General features: G+C 49.1%; 1 long non-coding RNA gene across 2 annotated transcripts in view; it reads right to left on the bottom strand.

The window, feature by feature from the left end:
• Window positions 1-14,601, bottom strand: part of LOC125402755 (uncharacterized) — a 64,991-nt gene that overhangs the window by 5,468 nt on the left and 44,922 nt on the right. For both annotated transcript variants that reach the window (XR_007232729.3, XR_007232731.3), the window contains exon 3: window positions 11,046-11,549. This is a non-coding gene — a long non-coding RNA (uncharacterized LOC125402755). The remainder of the gene's footprint in view (window positions 1-11,045; window positions 11,550-14,601) is intronic.

Genomic DNA, 14,601 nt, shown 5'->3' with positions numbered 1-14,601 from the left:
TGCGTTCACCTCTGAGAACCCTGAGAAACGCCAACCACAGCTGTGAAATACGAACATCTCAAAGCCACAGCTGCATTTCCTCTGAGAAAAGGTTGGCTCTCCCCCTTTCCTTCCCTTCTCTCCCTGGATGCCATCAAGACTGGTGAATCTCATGACTGAAAAGCCTGTTGCCTGCTGCAGATCCATCCTGAGCAGGCTTCATGACAAGAAGGCAGATACCACTACAGGGCAGCTCCCAAGTCCAGACCCAGCAAGGACCCAGCTTCCATCATCACCATGGCAGCTGCTCCAGTGCCCTCCCCCCACCCTCCACCACAAGCACACCCAAAGGGCCTGCTCCTTGCCCCACTTCCTGCAGCCTTGGGAAGCCTGCTGGCCTGAGGAGGATGAGGAGGATGCAGGCTGGCAGGGAGGGAGGAAGTGGGCCTGCCCTGTGGGCCCTCACCATCTGCACTGGCCACATAGGTTCAGTGCAGCCCAGGCAGCCCACAGTTCAAACGGTTGGCAGTTTCGGTTTGTCACCTTCCTCTGGTACAACGTGTAGCTTAACATTAAATGAAGCTATTGTCCCACCCCGGACAAATGTGAGAGAGAAGGTGGGCTGACATTCGCGGGTCCCTCACCTTTGCACTGCATTGTGCATTTGGGAGCTGTGCTTGCTTGCATTCATCTCAATGACTTCTCACAGCTCTGGCTAAGGCAACAATACGCACATACGCATGCATGCACGTGTGCGCCCACACACACACGTGGACACATGCATACACGCATGCACGCGTGCGCACACACACAATGCAATAAAAAATTAGGTTTTAGCCAGGCAGTGGTGACTGCACACCTTTAATCTCAGTACTCAGAAGGCAGAGGCAGGCGGGTCTCTGTGAGTTCAAGGCCACCCTGGTCTACAGAGTGAGTTCCAGGACAGCCAGGGCCGTTACAGAGAAACCTTGTCTCAAAAAGCAAAAACAAACAAACAAATTTTTTTTAAAAAAAAAAAGTCAATCATGTTCCCAAGCTTCAGCTCCTAATCCGCAGAATGAAAGTGGCTTTTCTTTCCTGGTCCTTCTGGAGCCAGGTGTCCCTGTGTATATGGGATGGGTTATGTGAAGCCCAGCTGTATATACAGGGCTATGTTGGGTGCGCCAAAGGTAGTCTCCTGTTCCTAAGCCTAGAATCCTGTACATCTGTATATACTGGAGACCGTCCAAGTAGTCCATGAGTGGGGCTGGGAACTGGGGACAGCAGATCGAGGGTATCTGCCACCACCAGCTTCACAGGAAGGTGGTACTCCCCAGGGCCTGGGAAGGGGCGTGGATACTGGAGCCCCTGAGGCCGTAGTCTTGAAGAAGCATCATCAGGTCTATACACTGACCAGGCACGTTCCTGAGTGTGTACTTGCTGTAAGCGAGGTACTATTATTCTACACCTTGGGGACACAATGTAAGCCACACAGACCAAGGCTGCGTCTCAAAGACATGGAGGTCAATGGAAGAGGCAGACGTTAGGTATGTTACCACGCAGAGAGCTGACAAATGCAGGCTCAGAAGAGGGTACAACTTCAGGGGATTTGACCTAAGGGGTACAGGGTTAGGGAAATTTGGCTGCTGTTCCCCGAGGAGGAGACATTGGAGGTGAGACGAGGAACAGGGTGGAGTCAGCAGTAGGGTCGGTTTGTAGCTCTCCTTCACTGAATTCTCTCCTGTATTCTAGTTTCTTCAGGAAATCTGCTGCCTGCACCAAGGCTGACCTGCTGGAACCGTTCAGTGTGTGTACCCTGGAGCCCATGTGTATCTCTAGGGGTGGGGTTAGAGGAGAAGAGTCCAGGATTTCTGATCTTTGACCCTCAGTGAGGTTGTGTGAGCAAGCACCTCCTTCCTCATAGGGGAGTCCCCTTCGAGCACAGTTGGAGACTCTGCGCATGAAGACATGACATGTACTGACACCTCGGGCCCTCAGTGAAAAAGCCTCTTTCTCCCTCCGGGCCTCTCCGTGTGGAAAAGAAACCCTGGCGCCTCCGGGAGGCTGTGATTTCCAGTTTCATTTTCCAGTTTCAGTTTGGAAGCAGCTCTGCCAGTTTCCTACTTGCCTCGGTCCCCAGGGCTTCAGAGAAGCTGTGGAGCAGGAAACTGTCCAGCCAGCACCCTGCTGGGGGGCGGGAAGCTCCTTGAGGGCCAGCAGGAGCAGAATCCGTGTGGGGATTCTGGGAAGCTGCAGCCTCCTGCTCTGAGTTGGGTCCTTCAGGGATTCTCTCTTGGCCTATGGGCTACTTGAAGGCAGCCTGAGGGTATCAAGATGGCTGCAGCTCCCCAGCATGGCTTGAATCAGCTCCACGGCACTTTCTAGCACAAAGGTTCATGAAAGGGGGTCTCTCTGTTCAGCACTCCATCCTTCTTTTGACCCTGGCCTGACTTTTGACCCTCAGTTAAACTGTGTGGGGAAGCACCTCCTTCCTCATGGGGGAGTCCAGCAGCCCTGGCAGTAAAGGCAGCCCTTTAGAAAATGCTGAGAGAAAACTCAGCAGTTTCTAGGGTCTCCAAGAAGCTTCTGCCTCCCTGCCTCAGTTTCCTTTTCAGCTGCTAAAATATAATGGGGAGCAATTAGGAACAAAACCAAGTCCAAAAGATCCTGTTGAAGGTTGTGAAGCCTTTCTCACGTCCACTGTCATGTACTTGAAATTCTCAGCCTAGCTCTTGCCGGCTTGAGGACGCTTTGCTTCTTTCCCCACCCTGTGTTTGAGAACACGTGGGGTGGGTCTCCCGTGCACCCTTGCCCTGGTTTGATCTTGGAGAGAGCAGGTGGACAGGTCCCCAGCCAGCCTGGCAGATGTAAGTGTCCCTAATCTCTAGGGCAAATTTGTTCTTCAGGGCTTCTAGTATCAGCCTTTGATCAATCATTAATCAAAGTTGCAATAAAAAGATAATCCTCTCAGGGCTGGGCCATAAAGCTCCCGGCTGCAAGGTTAAATAAAGCCTTCTTTGGAGGCCTCTCAGTCAAAAGAGAAGGGCCACGTGTCTGTGGCTGCCTGAGAAGACAAACGAAGGCTCTGTCTCTACTGGGTGGACATATATTTCGTCTCTCTCACTGGCCATGATGTCTTGTTTTATCCTCTCCCTGCTGATGAAATTAGGAATGTCTTGGATCCCAGACCAGGTGGCCAAGCAGAGGAAGGGAGCTATTGTTAGGTTCAAATGTGAGTCTGGGGTACTACCCCTATGGTATGTGGCAACTGCTATCCTTTTGGGTCATATCTGTGGCAGTGGAGGCATAAATCGTCTCCAGCCTCTACAGAGCCCCATGGTGGAGGAGCATCCCAACCAACTCACGAAGTGCAAAAGAGGGCCTAAGGAGAGGAGGCACAGAGAAAGCTGTGTAAAGGTCAGAGACTAGCAACTCATTTCGGAGGCAGAGGCTAGCCTGCCCCCTGAGAAGAGAGATCCTGTTTCCTGACAGGCTGGAGAAGCAGGACCTAGGCAGGGATAGTGTGAGGCTCAACATCATGTCCTAGAAGCAAGTGCTCCAAGACAGGGGCTGGAGGGACCTGAGGACGCCTCGGCCTGACCGACTGACGTAGGGCTCCAGAGAGCTGTCATTTAGCATCTATCAGGGCCTGAGAGGCACTCCTCTGCCCATCCCTGCCCATGTGTGGAGGACAGTTTTAGACACATCAGACAGGACAGTTTTAGACACATCAAAGAAATGGGCATTTCCAGAGAAACATGACCCAGGATATGAGTAGAGGAAAATCAGCTGGAAGAAATATTCTCAAGAGATTGCTGACATCTGGAATAGGTCCAGTTCTGGGGGGCTCCAAGGGAGGAGGCAGCACTGTGCGACAGTTAGGGGAGCAGGAGCAGGGTGAGGAAGTCTTCCTTTAGGTTCAGCATGGCCCTTGAGCGCGCGCCCGTGCGCGCGCGCGCGCGCGCGCACACACACACACACACACACACACACACACACACACACACACACACACTTTGAGAGCAAATAGAAAGATACTGAAATTTTAACAGTGGCTCTGTTTAGTGCTTGAGAATAATTTTAAAGATTTTAAGCCCCCCACCCCGTGTTTACTAATTGTTTCTAAAATCTCTGTAATGTATACACATTCCTTTTGGTGGTAAAATATAATAACAGGTATCATTATATTTCTTATTTGCCATGACAAAATATCAGGCAAGAGCAATTTGAGGGAGAAAGGCTAATTTTGGCTCCTTGTTTGAGAGTACAGTCGTTGTTGGAGGATACAGTCATTGTTGGAGGGTACAGTCATAGTTGGAGGGTACAGTCATTGTTGGTACAGTCCATCACGATGGGAAGGCAATCGGGGCTTCAGGCAGCTAGCTGGTCACTTTGCATCCTCAGTCAGGAAGCAGAGAGAGATGCATCCCAGTGCTCAGCTCTCTTTCTATTATTCTATCTAGGACCCGGACCCATGAAATTCTGCCACTCACATTTAGGGTGGGTCTTCCTGCCTTAATTAATATAACCTAGAAAGTGCCTCACAGACAAGCCAAGAGGGCTGTTTTTCCCATTACTCTAAATCCCACCAAGTTGGCAACCAAGACAACCATCACAGTAGTGGTAACCATGTTTTGTTTTGTTTGAGGCAGGTCTAACTAGCTCAAGCTGGTCTAGAACTCCCTAGGTTGCTTGGAATTATTCTGCCTCCATCTCCCAAGTGTTGGTATCTATTTGGTCACTGTAACCATTTCAAGAGTATGGTTTCTGAGGTATGCCATATAACCATCTTTAGAACATTTTCACCATTCCAGCTGGAATCCCTATATCCATTAATCATGAGCTATCGATTTTCCCTCCTTCTAGCCCTGGCAACCTAGTCTACTTTCTGTCTCTATGAAGGTGACTCTCCTAAATAGCTCATATTAGTGGCATGATACAAAATGTGTCCTTTAGCACTGAGGTTAGGGGTGGGGCAGCAACTTCAGGGAGGGGAAGGACTTTCCTTCTTACCACCTATAGACCCGATCAAGCAAAGGACACAACATCCTTCTCTGGACTAATGTTTCATTAACTGGAAAAAAATTAAAGCTTATAATCACTTTCCATTGCCCCTGTAAGAGAGTAAATTCCTGGGGCCCAGGGGTAGAGTCTTTTTTGATGCTCTAGCACCAAAAAAACCAAAACTCCAAACAGATACAAAAGCAGTGGGGTTGGGTATATAACTCCCTGACTGTCATGGGGCTACTGGGTGACCCACTCTTCAGCCGATCCCTGGTATTTACACAGGCTGTTGACTCTGTATGCCTTTTGTTTCGTTAGCTGTCAGTTCCACTCAACTGAAGTACTAAACCTTCAGAGGGAAACTGTGCACCTCGTCAGAAAGGTTCTTCCTCTTTCTTGTTGCAGCAGGCATCAGAATTATTGGATCGGTCCACTCCTCTGTCAAGGGCACATGTTGTCTCCACCCTTTGGCCGGGGTAATCGGTGCTGCTCCAGGCACTGGTGAGTAGGTGTATTTGGATCTTGTTGGTTCTCCAAAGGCCCAGGTGTGGAAGCTTGAGCACTGACTTAAGGCACCATGGAGAGGAGGTGAGACATTAAGGTGGGGACTTGTGGAAGAAAGGTCCCTGTGGATGTGCCCATGAAGGAGATGCTGGGACTCAGGACACTCTTCTTTCTCTGTCTGTCTGTTTCCCCAAGGACTTCATCACAGGTCCAAAGTCAATGGTGCTGGATGACCATGGTTGGAGGCTCTACAATGCTGAGCCAAATGGTTTTCTTCTTCAGGTGTTTCGTTAGCGATGGCGAGCTGACCAGTACAGTAATAAATCTCCTCAGCCCCTGCTTTCACTTCTTTTAGTTCCATTGATAGAAGCAGCTTTTTTCTTTTAATGAATATATAAGGTACTAGGCACGGTGGCAGTTTTGAATATGAGCCCATAGACTCATATATTTAAATGTTTGGTTCTAAGTTGGTGGTCTGTTTAAGAAGGACTAGGAGTGTAGTTGTAGTTGTTTCTGTCTTCTTCTTCTTCTTCTTCTTCTTCTTCTTCTTCTTCTTCTTCTTCTTCTTCTTCTTCTTCTTCTTCTTCTTCTTCTTCTTCCTCCTCCTCCTCCTCCTCCTCCTCTTCCTCTTCCTCCTCCTCCTTCATCTTTGCTCTTTACTATTTGGGGGTCTGCCACCCAGTTCCCAAATAAATTACACAGAGACTTAATTCTAAAGAATGCCTAGCCTTAGCTTGATTTGTTTCTGACAAGCTATTCTTAATTTATCCTATCTAAACTGGGTTGGAGAGATGATTCAGCACTTAGAGCACTGCCTGCTCTTCCAAAGGTCCTGAATTCAACTCCCATCAAACACATGGTGGCTCACAACCATCTGTAATGAGATCTGGTGTTCTCTTGAGGAAGAAACCGGGTCAGTCATCCTCATCAACTTAGACCATGAAACCCAATATGAACAAGTTCAAGAGAATCGCCATAGACGGGCTGCCCATGCACACTTCAGCATTGCCAGGGCATAAATTTCAATTTCTTTCAAACTGGGCAGTGATGGCAGACACCTTTAATCCCAGCACTTGGGAGGCAGGGGCAGGAGGATCTCTATGAACTCAAGGCTAGCGTGGTCTACAGAGCAAGTGCGAGGACAGACTCCAAAGCTACATAGAGAAAACTGTCTCGAAAAATCATCCCCCCCCCAAAAATCCCATTTATCTTTTGCCTCTGGGCTTTTACCTTTCTCTATTCCTGTGTACCTTCCTTTACTTCTTACTCTGTGTCTTGCTGTGTAGACACTGGTGGCTGCTTAAGTCCTCCTCTCCTTCACCTCCTTTTGCTCCTCTATCTCTTCCCAGAGTTCTTCTCCTATTTATTCTGTCTGCTGGCCATGCCCATTCTTTCTCCTGCCTAGCTATTACTCACTCTGCTCTTTATTAGACCAATCAGGTCTAATACAGGCAAAGTAACACAGCTTCACAGAGTTAAACAAATGCAATATAAAAGAATGCAAAACATCTTTGCATCATTAACCAGATGTTCCACAGTATAAATAAATGTGACACATCTTAAAAATAATATTCTATAACATAGGATAGTGGCCTTGTCACTGGGATTGGGCTTAGGTGATGTGAGATGTCCTTCTATATATGTGTTGCTATTATTGGTTGATGAATAAACCTTTTTTCGGCCAATGGACAGGCAAAATATAGCGAGGAGAGAAGTCCAAACAGATATGGAGAGAAAGCAGGCAGAGTTGAGGAGATGCCATGAAGTCTCCGGAGGAGTCGCATGACACACTGGTAAGCTACAGCCTTGTGGCAATACACAGAGTAAAAGGAACGGGTTAATTTAATAGAGTTAGCTAGAAAAAAGGGTAAGACATTGGCCAGACAATTGTAACTGATAATAAGCCTCAGAGTAGTTATTTCCTAAGTGGTTCCAGGAATTAGCAGGACCCAGTGGCGAGATGGAGGAAAGCCTTCCATCAGGTTTCAGAAGAGCCCAGTCTCTGTCAGTCCGTCTGTCTGTCTCTCTCTCCCTTCCTCCAACTTGTGGATACGACATAAGCTGTCAGCCGCTGCTCCAGTACCATGCCTGCAGGCTTTTGGCCTTGCTCCTGGCCATGATGGCCCTTTGACACTGTAAGGGAGCCACCAATTAAATGCTTTCTTTTATAAGTTGTCTTGGTCACGGTGCCTCTTCACAGTTGTCGAACAAAGACACCAACAAAGAGTCTTGGTGATTCTCCCTCCCGTATACTCCCACCCGACTCTGTCTCTTTACCTCTCCCATGGTCCGCGTGTCTTTTTGCCACTTCCCAGCCCTCTTCATCACCCAGGGTCACCCTCTTGTTTCCCTCCTTAAGAGCCGCCACTGTGTCTCCCATAGCGGCCACGCCATTTGACATTCTCATTAGTCATGCACAAGACTTCCTATTTTTCACCAGCACTTTTTGCTTTGCTTTGTTTGTTGACAACAGCCATTCTGAAGATTGTGAGGTAGCATCTTATTATGGGCTTGATTTGTATGCCCCTCATCTTACTTTCTCACGAGCCCAAATCTATCAGAACAAAACCCTTTACCCCTTGTATTGACTAACACTGTCTATCTGATGGGGAAGGTGGAATGCAGAAAGCACCTTCAAGACAGTGGAGACAGAGCAGCAAGGACTGCAGGTCAGGAGCCAGTGGGGTAGGAGCCTTCGTGGGCGTGGTCTGAGAGGGTGGAAGGCCTGATTGCCTGGCTGTGTGGAGCCCTGAAGTGAAAGAGGAGGGCTCAGTGGAGGGGTGCTCTTTTATGAAGCGCAGGTGGCGAATATGGTGAAGACAGAATATGCTGATTCCTGGCAAGGAGGAGAAGCATCTATAAGCTTCCTACAGTGGCGCCCGAGGAAGGTTCCTGCTTTCCTAGGTTCAGGAAGCACTCCAATCACCGGCTGCTGCAGATCACTTGGGCCAGTCAGGAGAACCTAACATCTGCACTTGGGTGATCAGATATGGAGTACTCTGCTTTCAGAACAGCTTCCCGGATGGGTCTGTATCTGTGAAACATGGTATAAGGCAGAGGCCAGAGAAGTTCTGTCCCCCAGCCTCTAACATGTCAATTGGTGTCTCCCACAATACTGTGCAGATGGCAAAAAACAAAAACAAGGAAAAGACAAAAAAAAAAAAAAAAAGCCGGGTGGTGGTGGCGCATGCCTTTAATCCCAGCACTTGGGAGGCAGAGGCAGGTGGATCTCCATGAGTTTGAGGCCAGCTTGTCTACAAGAGTTAGTTCCAGGACTGGCTCCAAAGCAACACTGAGAAACCCTGTCTCAAAACAAACAAACAACAAAAAACACACACATACACAAACAAAAAAAAACCAAAGCAGATGGCAGGCCTTCAAGGAAGAAAAGGCAGCCCCCATTTTTCTCCAAGAACACATGGCTCAGACCCTGAGTTCTAGGCACTGTGGTGAACTCCTGTGGGGTGTTTGGAGCCTACTGCTGTGTCTGAGGGGCCTTTGTGTAGACCTAGTCCAGGCTCCAGCACAGCCTTGGTCCTAGGGACCAACTACGGACTCAGTGGAAGGTTCCTCACTAACCAGTGTGGCATGGTGCTACCATGGACCCCACACAGGGCAGTCAGCTTGACCCTGCCTAGCTCTTGTTTAGGTATGGACCACATTTCCTTCTCGTGTTGGAAGATGCCGACCTCCCTGTCTCTGGAACACATCTATACTGACCCCAGCCTGACTGTAACCTCAGACATGAGCTGGGACCCATTCATGCTAGCCTAGAAACTGGGAAGTACCTGGCATGGCACCCTCTACTTCCTCTCTATGATTGCCTGAGGCTCTGTAAGGACCAGCAAAGGGCCATTTCTGTGGTCAGGAAATGTCTGTGGTAGTTGTGGATGACTCAAGCCTCACCCCAAGGCCCTTCTGAAGTGGAGGTCACATTCCTAAAATCCTTGACTGTCAGCTCCAACCTCTTGCTTCTTTCTGGGAGGTGCATCTAGAGAAGAGTGAAGGTTACCTTTCCCAACACAGCCATGCGGTCCTCTCTAGTTCAGGGGTAGAGTAGGACTCACACAGGGGAAAGGACAAGCATTTCTGGTTTCGATCCTGGACAATTAACACTAATCTCACAAGGTTTTCAACCCTGGCTGTACACTAGAGTTACCCAAGGGCTTTTAGAAATACGCGCCGATCATGGCCGGGATGTAGAACAATCACTGGGCAAGCACAAAGCCCCGGGTTTCATTCCTCAGCGGCAGAAAACTGGGTGTGGTGGTTTTATACCTGTGATCCCAGCACTCGGCAAGTAAAGGCAGGAAGGTGAGAAGTTCTAGGTCAATCTTGGCTATCTAGTAAGTTTGAAGGCTAGCCTGGGCTACATGAGATCCTGTCTCAGAAATGAAAGAGATGCGCTCATATCCAGATATTTCAACAGATACTTCCGGAGAGTTCTAAATGGCTACTAAACATATAAAAAGGTATTCAGCTACATCAGTCACTGGGGAAATGCAAATTAAAACCACACTGTGAATATGATACCTCCGCACACCCACTAGACCAGGAAACGTGAAAAAATAATCAGAAAATATCAACTGCTGGCAAAGATGTGCCGAACTCTCCCCACTCACAGCTGGAGGGTCTGTCATCCCACCGTCAAGCATCCGCCCACGAGAAACCTGTGCTCCTGAAGGCCACATCAGAATGTTCACTCGGCAACACCTCCCAGCTGTAGGAGGATCAGATGAATGGAGGGAGAGCCCCTCCATGCAACTCGTGGTTTAAGATGGGACAGCCGGGTGTGTCGGCATATGCCTTTTGAATCCCAGCACTCAGGAGGCAGAAGCAGATAGATCTCTGTGAGTGCCTATCCAGTCTGGTCTACACAGTGAGCTCCTGGCCAGCTGGGGCTGCACAAGGAGACCCTGTCTCCTTGAATGAACAAACCACAGTGATTACAGGCAACAACTCGGATGGGCCATCTCCCAGACTTGTCGCTGAGCAGAAGGAGCCAGAAACAAAGGACAGATATTGTTGGAGTCAGTGACTTATCTCCTATGTTTTTTTTTTTCCTGAGGTAGATCTAATAGCCTAGGTTGACCTCAAACTCTGTATGCAGTAGCTACTGTTTTTTGTTATAAAATATCCTGACAAGCCAGGCAGTGGTGGCGCACGCCTTTAATCCCAGCACTCAGGAGGTAGAGGCAGGCGGATCTCTGTGAGTTCGAGGCCAGCCTGGTCTACAGAGCGAGTTCCAGGACAGCCACGGCTGCAAAGAGAAACCCTGCCTGGTTCTAGGGTGTCGTCCATCTATCACGGCAGGAAAGTTGTGGCTTCAGGTGGGGATGGTGTGGTGGTGGGAGCAGGAGGTCAGAGGTCATACTGCATCAACAGTCAGGGAGAGTGGTGACAGCTGTGCTCTGATGGCATCCTCCTTTTCTTGTAGTCCAGGTCCCACCCTCCTTGTTGGGAAGGGGGCGGGGGTCTTTCCACCTCAGTGAACCTCATCAAGATAATTCCTTACAGGCATGACCATTCCTGGAGGGTTTTATTCTAGATCCTCTAGAACCTGGACAATTAACACTAACCTCAGGATGACCTTGCACTTCTGATCTTTCGACTCCGAGCTCCCAGCTGTGACTATTAGCGTACCCACTGTATCCAGCTGCGACCCTGCAGACATGCCTGATGTTTCCCTGCAGACTTAGGCATGGCAACAAGGGATACAGGTGATGTCCTTCAGCTCAATACTGGTTACTTAGGCTAAGTTCACTTGAGGAAATGTCATCCATTTACACTTATGCTTTGTGCTTTATTTTGTTTATGTCATCCTTTAATAAAAAAATTTTTCATTTATTTTAATTCACAACAAATTCTTTGGGACTTTTGGGGTCCGGGAGAGATGCAGGCACCAGGAGTTTCAAAAGCACTGGGAAAGCAGATCCACTGAGATGTCTCAAGCTGGAGCTGGAGAGATGGCCCAGCAGGTAAGAGTACTTCTTGCTCTTGCAGAGGATCCAGGTGTGACTGCTTGTAACTGCTTGTCACTCCAGTTCCAGGGGGGCCGAGGCACTTTTACATTCCATGGGCACCTGCACACACACGGCACATGTAAACACACACAGACATATAAATAACAAAAATTCCTTTGTTTTACATTTAGTTCTGCAAGGGGGAATGCATGCTGGGGCACATATGTGGAAGTTAAGGGATAATTTGAGGGAATGGTTTTCCCCTTCCACCATGTAGGTCCTAGGGACTGAACTCAGGTAGTCAGGCTTAGCGACCAAGCGCCCTCATCTGCTGAGCCATGCCAGTGGCCCTGACAAAGTGGTCCTGATGAAAGACACCTCCAGCAGAGTGCAGTGTATCAGTGCGGTGGAGATGCCATCTTTGCTCATGTGAGGTTTCCCCATACAGGCGGAAGAAGTGTTGCAGCATGCTGTTGCAATGTGTTTCTTCCGTGCTGAAAGCAGTTGCATCAGGTGAAATGGCGTGTCATGGGAGCATGGGAGGCCCCACCCACTCTGCCCAGGGAAATGGATCGCTCACTGTGAGCAGCTACTATTGAGTCACCCAGAGAGGTGGCAGCTGGGCTTCCCTAGGGCAGGAGCATGGCTGAGGCTCTGACAATTCTAGCAGAGGAAGAGGAAGGCTGACGCAGGGTGTCTGTGTTTATGGGTAACAGCCGGCTCTGACTTCCAGGCCACGCCCTCTTGGCCTCTGTGTCCAGATTAGGAATTTGCAACATTTTGTTGAGGACCACACTGGGCTTAGTTTTAAGAGTGTAACTGAGAACTTCCTGAAAATTCCATGAGGTTGGTGGCAATCTCCCTAGAGACAGCTGACTTCCAGTATACTCTTGTCAGACTACAGGCAGCTTAGACAGGAAGAGAAAGGACACAGGCTCACACACTGGTATTTTGCCTACCTGGGCCCCATCTGCCCATCTAGAAACAGGGACCATGAAGCTCCTGCTGTGGGAGGGGGCTCTGCAGACAGGCAGTGCTAGGAATCCAAGCCTTGGGTTTTCTCTGCCATCCACAGTGAGTGGGCTGAACTAAAAGCAGGATCTTGGAGCAGTGCCTCTGATCTGCCTTGTAGGGTTGAGTTCAGATAGTGAACTGAAAGGGGCTTGAGGCTTCCTGGCTTCGGCTAGACAGGGCTGCTGGGGGTGGGGAGTGTTTTTCGGATGGATGCACTTGACCAAAGGACTCAGAGTGGCGTGGGATGCGAGAGAATACATTAATCTGCTAGAAGCTATGTCACTCAAGGGTTGAAATGCTTCTTCCTGGAGGTGAGAGAAGTGTGGTTATAGCAGGAGTGGCGGACTGGAGCCGTCCACTAGGCTGTACCATTCCACTTCCCTAGTTCTGGTCTCCTCCCTGTGAGGTGGGAATGACAGTCCACACCTTTTCCTCTGCTTAGGAGGGGTAGAGGTCTGTAGCTCTGTGGGGGTGGCCCAGAGGGCCTGAGCCCTGCCTTCAATGCCCCTGGCTGGAATCTCACTCATCCGTGTACCATCCATCCATCTCATCTCCTGTCTGTGGGACCACAGTGGCAACTCTTGCTGACCAGCGTGACACTACCCTTCCTGTTTTGTTACTCTTCTCCTTTCTGGTAGTTCTGAGGTGTTTTATTACAAACACTGGTGCCCATATACATTGATCCTATTTATTTATTTTTACATTGACCTATTTAGACTAAATTAACTTGGTTTTTAGCTCGACATCTAGCAAATCTTTAACTTCATTGATCGTTTTCGATGGTCTTGTTTTTAAATTTTCAAATTACACTTATTATTTGTGTGTGCATGTGTGTACACTTCATGGCATGCATGTGGTTGGAAATCAGAGGATAACTTCTGGGGGTTGGTTCTCACCTCCTGCCATGTGGATCCCAGGGATGCAGCTCAGGCCAGCGGAGTTGGCAGCCTGTGCCCTGCGCTGGACCATCTCAGCAATCCCAGCTTCCAGACTTGACTGCTACCTAGAGAGCACCTCCCTTGTCCAGGTGAGGTAGGAGCCTAATTGATCAAATAGCATCTTCAGTTTCTCTCTTTTGACAGTACAGCGCACCCTTCTACATACCGTTGCTTCTTGTTTTGACATTTGGGGATTAAACCCACCTCTGTAGCAGCTACCACCAAAGGCAGACTTCAGTAGACTTTGAAAACTTGTTATACTTGAGCTCTGTATGCTTTATGTCTTGTGAATGTAACTGGGGCTCAATGGTCCAGAACACGCACACACACATGCCTTTAAAAGCATACTAATAGGTTGCAAAACCCATAGCAACAGTGGTCAGTGTGTTCTCACAAGCATGGGTCATCCATCCCAAAGCCACAGCTACTAGCACACACCTGTACCAGAAAGCAACATGGATACATAGCCTGGTACCGGGCCATCTCTAAGAAGCATCTATGAGGGCTGCAGAGACAGTTCTGTGGCAAAGCTCTTGTCACCAAGTCATCAGGCTTGATTCCAGGGCCCTCCATGGTAGAAGGAGAAAGCTCGCTCCCTCAGGCTGTCCTCTGACCCCTACAGGCACTGCATGGCATGGGAGCACACCCCAGCTAAAAATATAATAAAAAATTTAAAAAGCACCATCCATGATGTTTCCTTTTTGTGCTTTTAGGGACTGAGCGGCAAATAGTTCTTGGTTATCTATTTTTTTTTCTTTCACTAGAGACATGGGTGACTCAGAGAGTTATGCAAATTAAAGAAGACACTAAGGGCTAACTGGAGGCCCTGACAAGGTGGTGAGAGAATCCAGGGAGTGTCCGGGTGGAGAAATGGCAGTCCGGACTCACCACCTGTGATAGTGGGCCTGCCACACGGCCTCCCTGGCCTCTAGCATGTTCTTCTGCCAGCGACAGACAAGCACATGACCCTCTGCAGAGTAGAATTGATCCAGCATCACACAGGCTGGGTGGGTCCACCTGAGGGACTTCTCACAGGAAGCCTGGGGGAATCCCACTGGATACTGCCTGGATGTCCCCTAAGACGTCCAACTTCACTGTGTAAACCTAGCAAGGACCTGCTCTCCAGGAAGTCACACACCCCACCCTCCCCACCTCCCAACCCCAGCACGACTGGTATTTTCCAACCTGCCACATAGATTCTGAAAGTCACTGTCCAGTCT

This window comes from Myodes glareolus, chromosome 9 (genome assembly GCF_982192425.1).
Source record: "Myodes glareolus chromosome 9, mMyoGla1.1, whole genome shotgun sequence".
In the NCBI taxonomy this organism is placed as follows: domain Eukaryota; kingdom Metazoa; phylum Chordata; class Mammalia; order Rodentia; family Cricetidae; genus Myodes; species Myodes glareolus.
Note: the sequence above shows the minus strand (reverse complement) of the source record. Positions and strands in the feature narration are given on the sequence as shown.